General features: G+C 46.2%; 1 long non-coding RNA gene across 1 annotated transcript; it reads right to left on the bottom strand.

Annotated features, from left to right (window-relative positions):
* Nucleotides 1–4,189: 4,189 nt before the first annotated feature.
* On the bottom strand, nucleotides 4,190–8,575 carry LOC118350590 (uncharacterized). Its single transcript, XR_004804655.2, has 3 exons — nucleotides 8,267–8,575; nucleotides 4,879–5,497; nucleotides 4,190–4,362 (listed from the first exon to the last, which is right to left on the bottom strand). It is a non-coding gene; the product is annotated as an uncharacterized LOC118350590 (long non-coding RNA).
* Nucleotides 8,576–8,866: the final 291 nt, after the last annotated feature.

The following is an 8,866-nucleotide window of genomic DNA, read 5'->3' as shown; positions in this document are numbered from 1 at the left end:
TGTTTGGTTTTGCTGTATACATTTAGAATGTAGCCAGCACAGGGGCCTGGGCTGACTCAGTCAGAAGAGTGGGCGACTCTTGATCTCAGGGTTGTGGGTTTGAGCCCCACATTGGGTGTAGAGATCACTACAACAAATAAATAAACAAAAATACATAAATAAACTTAAAAAAAAAGAATGTGCCAGCACATTGGAGATGCCTCAAAAGTAATTGTCAAATAAAACAAGCTCCTCATAATCGAAGAGGATATTCCTGAGATATCTAGGGTGAGGTGGCAAGAGCACTGGATTTGGAGTCCAAAGTAAGTAGCACTTTGCCTGGCTCAAAATAGACACTCAGTGACCATTTTTTGAGTGGAGATGGGTGGATGGATGTTATATGGGTAACTCCCCTTATCTGTGAAATGGGAATAATACTTCATTGTGGGAACAGCTGTGACATCTTAGTTACCTGATAACTCTTTTTTTCTCCTCCTGATGTAGAGCGAACAGGAACAAGGCAGCGAGAATCCTTGCCGGTAGAAGACAAAGAAAGAAATCATTTCATCTGCTGTGTAAATGAGAGGAGACAGGAATTTGGGTAGAAGTGTATGTTTTTATTCTGTCTTGTAGTGCTGCCAAGCCAAGACAGTGTTTGAGCAGAGAGGCAGGCAAGAGGCAGCCAAGTGGAGCAGGTGAGCGGCCCGCCAGCTTCCAACGAGACACGAGTGAAAAACAGCCTTCAGTTTCACTTCAGTGACCTCCTTGAGCTGAGAGGCATCCAACTGTCAGGCAAGGTGATGAAAACCCTCGGTAGACGCTCCAGATCTTAGTTCTGGTCATTAAGTCTCAAGGGTAATCCAGCCCCAGCTTGCTTGTTCCTAAATTTGTGCTTTTTGCTACAAGAGATAAAGCTTTCTGCTTTCTCATCCCCGTGGAACATTCATTTTTGCCCCGTGGGTGGCTTGCTCGGTGAAAGTGGACGTCTTTTGAGTGTAGCCCCCTCTGCTTCGGTGGGCAGACACGGGGAAGGAGGCTGTGTCCTGGGAAGCAGCTCGGGTGGAGGTGCAGAAGAAAACCACAGGCCCACAGTGGGATGAGAGAGGCACCCTCCCCCCCAAGAGTTGCAGGCAGCGTTGGGAAGATGTTCCAGGGTCCAGGTACATGGTTCCTCCTGAAGAAATCTAAAATGCCCATTGGTAGCCAATTGAGGTAACCCTGGTGCAGTAAAGTTTTCTTTGTGCTGTTGCTGCCTTGGGTTCAGGGGTCTCAGCATGTCCCAGAGCTGCTCCTAATGCTGTGCTGCGCCCAAGGAAATCACCTTGTCTTATGACCTCAGCCCTTCATGTGTTTACTGATTCAAGAGGCAAATTCTCATCCTACTGATAAAAGGCCCCAGGCTCCAGGGGTCCCCAGCCATTATTATTTTGAGAGTGAATTGCATCAACCTCTGAGGTCTGTAGGAGGCTAGATGCAGAGAACCTTTTTTTTTTTTTTTTAAGATTTTATTTATTTATCCATGCAAGACACACAGAGGGAGGCAGAGGCACAGCAGAGGGAGAAGCAGGCTCCCTGCGGGGAGCCCGATATGGAACTCGATCCTAGGACCCTGGGATCATGACCTGAGCTAAAGGCAGACGCCCAACCGCTGAGCCATCCAGGTGCCCCTCTAGGGAATCTTTGCAACCAAACCTCCGAATCAGGAGTCAGGAAAACCCAAACATACCTGTCTCCCAGAGCTCTGCTAACATAAGCTCTTCTTTGTTAGAAAGTGATGTTCCTACCTCCGTCTGCAGGAAAGGCTAAGGCTGCACAGATGTCCCAAGACCTGGTCTGTGGGCCTTCATGGGCTGGATAATCAAAAAAAAAACAGTGAATAGAAGTGAACTGGAAATGGAGCATGCCAGAAGCTGTGCCATTTATCAGTGTCATTCAACCAGCATGGCCTTGGTGCCGGCCCCATGAGAGGTCTGGGAAAAAGTAATATGGGAAGTGTAAAGAAATAGGAGATTCTCCCCTCAATGTCCTTTTCATCCAGGCAGGGAGACAGCCCACATACACACCCGGCACACGGCAGGGACGGATGTCGATAAACATCTCAGGCAATGAGGACTGGAAGTGTTCAGGGCTGGATGAGCTTTCTAAGGGCTACGTTGTCTGGGAAAGCTTGGAGAAGAGGTGCCAGCTACCCAGGGCCTCACAGGATGGCTTGGAGGGGGGAAGGGAGGAGCGGCAGGGTGGAGGGACGAGAGTCTGACACGGATGACATGAGGATGCTCATTTATCCGTCCTGTCCCAACCCGCATGACTTGGACAGTGCCCACACAGCTAGAGTTAGGTCTTCCAAGGCAACACTCCCCTTACACCATGAGCTAAACTTCTGACCAGCTTCATGAGGAATGATTATGACATTTCCAATCCTTCGCATAGTGTCTGTGTGATGGAGACAAAAATCATTTGTTGCCCAAGTTTTCCACTTCCCAAACCCCACCCACTACCACTACTGTTTCTTTTGGGGCTTCTTTCTTTAAGGTTTTATTTATTTATTCATGACACAGAGAGAGAGGCAGAGACATAGACAAAAGGTGAAGTAGGCTCCCTACAGGGAGCCTGATGGCGGGACTCGATCCCAGGACTCCGGAATCATGCCCTGAGCCAAAGGCACATGCTCAACCACTGAGCCACCCAGGCGCCCCTACTGTTTTCTTTTCTAAGCATCATGGATTCACAATTTCCCTCCTGTTTCATCACCACTACCTTCACCCCAGCGCCACAGCCTTCAGGGCTCCTTGTAGCTGGATTACAGTGGCCCGTCCTGCTGCCCTGGCTGTTCTGTACAAGAACTCATTTGCTAAAAGTCCCGAAACTGTGCACCCCTCTGCCCTATTAACTCCATTCTTCAAAATGTATCATTGCCTAACTTTTCCCTTTGAGTTCTTCTATCATTTGTGCCATCCGTGTGCCTTGGGGGGCCTGCCAGGTGCCAGGGCTGTGCAACGGGTAACGAGCTTTCCTGCAAGGCCCTGCATGGAGCTTATGATCTACAAGGCTGTTTGCTTCTCCTTTAAATCCAGATTTTTTTTTTATTTATGTATGTATTTTGTCTCCTGGACGAGACATGCATACAGTACTCTCAGAGTGAATATCCGGTCACCGCCTCATATGGTAAAATAAATCCCCATTGACTGGGCCCTGGACACAAAATGACAGGTGCAGACAGAATGAGAAAGAAAATTGTTTCAGGTCAGAGGTTTTCAGATGGAGGGCCACATCCTGGGAGCCTCAGGGGGTGGGGACAGTTTGCCTGTGTGGCACAGGAAGACCCTTAGGTGTGCTCCCCACCCCCCAGCCCCCAGCCCAGGCAGTTCTGTGCAGTTTCCCCCCTCATTACTCTGAGCTTCCCAGTAAGATTTATTCGAACAGAATGTTCTGTGGCTGCAAAAGTTTGAAAACCACTAGTTGTCTCAAGTTTCTATATTTAGTCTGGAAGTCTTCCAGACTGGGAATTTTTTCCCCCAAAATTCTCTGTAAATCCTCTAGCTTTTATGTTTAATTAATGAGCTTTACTGATACCTGATACATGTTGGGTGTGTAATTAATGAGTAGTAATAACACAAGCATGATAAGTAATAAAATTTCGTAGACAGTGCAAATGTGCTAGAGGCTGAAAGCCCTCAAATAATTTTGCACACTATGCAATGGTGGGGGAGGGTGCATACGAAAAACACTAACAAAAACACATGGTGTCATTTGGGATTTTACTTAATATTTGCTAGGTTCCCACAATGTGCTGGGTAATGATCTCTTTTCTCCAATTCTCTTTAGCACCTTGGACCTATAGATTTTATATCTAAACTGTTATTATTTACATACCACCATTGTGACCATTGTGATTTTTTTTTTTTTACAATATCTGCAGGCCACTTTGTACTAGTAAATATTTTATTCATTTTGTATTTAGATAAATTTGTCTTAAAAGAAAACTTCACATCAGTAACCATAAATAGAAGACCAGAAACACTTAACACAAATAGAAGGTAACAGTAACAATAAATTCATGATGATGAAAATAATCAACTTTTTAAAATATAAAGTATACATAAGCTATAAACCGTAAAATATACTATGTCTTTGCTTCCCACACTTCACTTTACACCCTCTTATGCCCACACACCCACATCCCCCACTCCCTCTAAGTACTAACCTTGCTTAAGCTGGTTGACAACTAGGGATGCCTAGTGGCTCAGTCAGTTAAGCGTCTGCTTTTGGCTCAGGTCATGATCCCAGCATCCTGGGATGAGTCCAATGTTGGGCTCTCTGCTCAGCAGGGAGCCTGCTTCTCCCTCTCCCTCTGCAGCTCCCCTGCTTGTGTTCTCTTGCTTTCTATCAAGCAAATAAATAAAATCTTTGAATAGATGATAGATAGATAGATAGATAGATAGATAGATAGACACTAGTTGACAAGTAAGACTTGATGAGGTATTAATCTCCTATTTTTTATATCGATATGAGACCAATTTTTCAAAACTCAAATATCAGAACTTCACTGGAACTTTAGACATAATGCAAGAAGATTGTACCATTTAATTTAAATCACATATGTTAGGTGATCTACTAATCACCTCCTCATAAACCAGGCCTCAGGTCTCCCCACAGATTTATATTTAGATTGCCCCAAAACATGGAAAATTTGCCTAAGAATATATCATAGCCTTTAGAATTTGACAGATATGGTCTTTTCAGATGGTGATGACCCTCTAGCAAAAGAAATACGGATCAACCACCTCATTAGCACACACTTTATTCTAATTGTACCAATAACGATATTTCCCCCACCCACCTGCCCACCTAGGAAAGAGGGAGGGGAAGTTAGCCATAGGGTCTGAATATTGAATCTACCTCACTTGATGACTTGTCATTGCATTTTCTCCTTCTCAATTTCCAGAACGTCTTCTCCCAGGAGACGTTAGGAGAGTTGTCATGGATCAGTTTCCCTGGGAGGCAGGTTCTGAGATGAGATTGTATGCAGGAGGGGTTTTGGAGAGTGGACTCAGGAACCATACCCATGGGGGCACAAGGGAATCAGGACTGGGCAGAAGGAGAGGGTAAGCCATGCTGCTGCCATAACAGAGGCCTCAGCCAGGCCCACAGGAGCTGGGACAGCCCTTCAGAGGCAGGAGTATTGGGTTTTTAAGCTCCCCACCCTGGCAAGTCATTGGATGCAAGATGCCTCCAGCAGAGGTCGTAACTTTGGGCAAGGCAGCACTCTGTGGCCAAAGGCAATTCTTGGGCAGGGATTCAGCTGTAAGCCACCAGCAGGCAGAGCTCCTGGCAGTGGGGGAATGACACCTCGGTCCTGGAGCAAGATCTGGACAGTGAATGAGAATGTGGGACTGCAGGGCAAGGCACTAGTGGGTTTACTCTTAACAAAACACTCTTGCTCCAGTGAGGAACTTCCTGGAAATCAGGCCTTGGCTTCTCCACCCGTGTCACAGTGATGAACCAGTGGGCCTGGTGGCTGAAAGAGAAGGTGAAAGGCAGGTAACATAGTATGTGTGTTTTGGGGGTGGGGGTTGGGGAGCAGAACACTCAAGGTAGACTTGCTCTTCCTCTGCATGCTTCGGCATTCATCCTTCCTCCACTGAAAAAGTGCTGGGCAGGAAACAAATGTGGCCTTGACACCTACTGGGGTATCAGTCTAGAGATACAGTGTTCAATTTCAAAGTTATTTGGTCAGAGCCAAGTTTCAAATTCTGAAGAAAGCTGACTTTCCAGAAGGCAAGGACATTTGGAGGCATGAGTTAGGGTGAACCTTCTAAGTGAAGACTCAGGAGTCTTTGCCCACAGTTAGCCAAGCATTGGCTCAGTTGTTTTCTTTCCCTACACCTGGGAAAAAGGTTAAGTGGAGCTGGGACTTCTGGAGCCCGAGCCTGCAAAGCAAACCTGAAGAAGAGTAGCCCATGCCACAGATTTCCTCCTTGGTCTGCTTCCCGTTCCCCCACCCCCACCCTGAGTCAGACCACACAGGTGAGTAATAAAGCCAAAGGCTGTAACCAGTCACCTTGCCTTTAATCCCTTCATTTCTGGGAAACATAGTAGACCCTGGAGCATTTCTCCTTCATCTCAGGTAGGGAGAAGCCCACCATAATTTTTGGTTTGGTAATGGCAGCCTCAAGCATGCAATCTTTCCATAACAATGGGTCTTGGGCCTGGAACACTTCCTCACCTGGAGATAAGGAGCCCACACAGCCTGTACCTGGCTTATCACCTCGTGGGGGCAGAAGGAGAGGGTATCCTTCCCTGTTTCAGGCTCAGTGAGTATCTCTTTGTTCAGCTGAACCATCACTCCCTCAATGACCACCAAATGTCAATATTTCTGACTACACAGGAAGAGGCTCAGGGGCCTTCTGCTGTAGCATGAGAGACGACATATAGGACAACTGCCTTGCATCGGCTGCCGGTGGCACCTGCTAGCCGTTAAAGCCATGAGGGACTGAAGTACTCTACTGGAGCCAATTTTGCTCGGTCTCTTCTCTCTAGATATGAGCAGAAGGGTTGTCCCATCCACTATTGCACTGGAGTGTTTTCCTTGGTGAAGTGTTTGGACTTCTATCCTGATGGTTGGCATTGTGATGGTCTCTGCTATTCCATGGAGCTAGAGTCCTCCCCTGGCACCGGGAACCAGTACACCATGTTCTGCTGGACATTTTGTAGTACTTGGTCTCAGGGGGATAACATGGTGATAGTTCACGTTGGATTCCAGTACAAATAGCAGGTAGAGCCCTTGTCTTCAATATGGTTGACCGAAGTTAATTGCCATGAGGGCTATTTAAACTGGGATTTCTCCAAATGGAACCTGAAGTCCTAACAGGGTCCAGAAGAAGGTCCCACAAAGGCACCTGATAACCTTTAGTGATGGTGGCAGATCAGGCCACGTGACTGGAGTGAGCCACCCACCTCCTATTGATATGTTCCATCCTAAATGTTAGAATGTGCTCTCACTTCTGAAAGCAAGATCATCTTTTTGTGTAAAGGGGAAGAAGGAGGTGTTTGGTTTAGAGCACAGATGGGTGAACCCTTCATAGCCCTCCAAGAAGGAAATTGAGTAATGCTGCTCTAAGGGCACAAGGAACAACATGGGTCTCTCATTTTAACTGGATGTTTGACTGGCTTCTTCAGTGGGTCATGAAAGCTCTCCCTAACTCCAGGGCCAGAGTGACAAGTGTTAGTTTAGCTTGCCCCGTGGTTATGGAGCTGAACATTTACAATGTGCCAGGCATTAAGCCGGGTCTCTGTATGTGCCCTCTCATTCGATTCTTATACACACTCCCTGAGGTCGGTTAGATTATTCTGTTTTTCTTAGAGAAAGATCAGAGAAAGCATGGAATTTACCATGGACCCACAGACACACGCCTACTAAAAGGCAAAACCCCGTCTGCCTGGGTCCCAATCACTACTGTTGACAGTAAAACCTCCCCAGTTCTCCACTGTCACCCTGGTGCCACCCTGCAGTTGTGCTTTCACATAAAGGATATACTTAATGGCAGCTTTTGTTGTGCCCAGACTCTTATTTGTCAGGTGCCTAGCTTAGGTTCCCTCGGCTCTAATGGTTGGCCTTTAGGGGCACCTGGGTGGCTTAGTCCATTAAGCATCTGCCTTCAGGTCAGGTCATGATCCCAGAGTCCTGGGATTGAGCCCAACATTGAGCTCTCTGCTCAGCAGGGAGTCTGCTTCTCCCTCTGTCTCTGTCCCTCCCCTCCCCACCCGCCTTGTGTGACATTCTCTCTCTCTCTCTAAAAAAATAAATAAATAAAAATCTAAAAATAATATCAAATAAAATAATGGTTGGCCTCTAGCACAGAGGCTTCCCTGCATCTTTTCAACCTTCCCAGCCACCCACCGCAATGCCATGAGCACAATAAGGACCCAGCAAATGTTGCCAACTGACTGGCTGATGTACAAGCGAGGCCGCAAGATAAATCAGCCAAGGAGAGAGCCGGCCCATATTTTCACAAACTGGCATTGTGTCATTTCACATAAAATGCTTGTAGAGACCCTGTTTGGTTCTCTGGGCCCAAACCTCCTTTATTTGCTCTGAAAATCTGGATCACCATTTGCTTGGATTATGCTGATCATTTATTTAAAAAAAAAAAAAATTTAACCCAAGGAGAAAACACAACCAGTAATTAAGCCCATGTCTGTAATTAATTCCTATAACGGGTATAACTCCTCTCCCTCCTGGTGAAGTCACGCCAGCCCACGTAGACCCGGGTACGAGTGGTCCTACCTGTTTATGTACGGCTTGTCCTTCTCCATATTTCACAGATGATAGGATACGGCTCTGCATCTCTTCATGTTAATTCTATTTGAAATACTCCCCACCAACATCTTAGGCCTCTGCCATCTAATAAGTGCAGCCAATTTATCGATAGTAAATCTAGGACAAGACAGACTCACATTGATGTGGGCCACAGGGCATTTAAATTAAACAGGAACTCTCCAGCCATCTGTGTTTTAACTTTTTTATGCCTTGATAATAAGCCCTGTTTAGAATAATTTGCTGTGGAAACTGGGACTTGGTGACTGTCAGAGAAAGGCCGGGTATAAACAACCCAAGCAGGCCCCTGAATTTGCGAGAATGTCAGGCGAATTTAGACTCATCATAAAAGAATTCTCGGCGACTGTATTTCAATATGACACTTTTATGGTTTTTTATTTTCTAGTCCATTGCGGCCCCAGAGCCCTGGCATGATTTATATAGCCTGGCAGTGCATAATCTTTTGTATAAGATATACAGGCCTCCGGAGGTTTAATTTCTTTCCTCACCGCCACTGACAGCATTTGTGCTTCCCTTCTCTTCTATTTTCATTTCTAATGAGATATTGGA

The sequence above is a fragment of the Canis lupus genome, chromosome 14, assembly GCF_003254725.2.
Source record: "Canis lupus dingo isolate Sandy chromosome 14, ASM325472v2, whole genome shotgun sequence".
Lineage (NCBI taxonomy): Eukaryota > Metazoa > Chordata > Mammalia > Carnivora > Canidae > Canis > Canis lupus.
The sequence above is the reverse complement of the archived record's forward strand: the minus strand, read 5'-3'. Positions and strand labels throughout refer to the sequence as shown.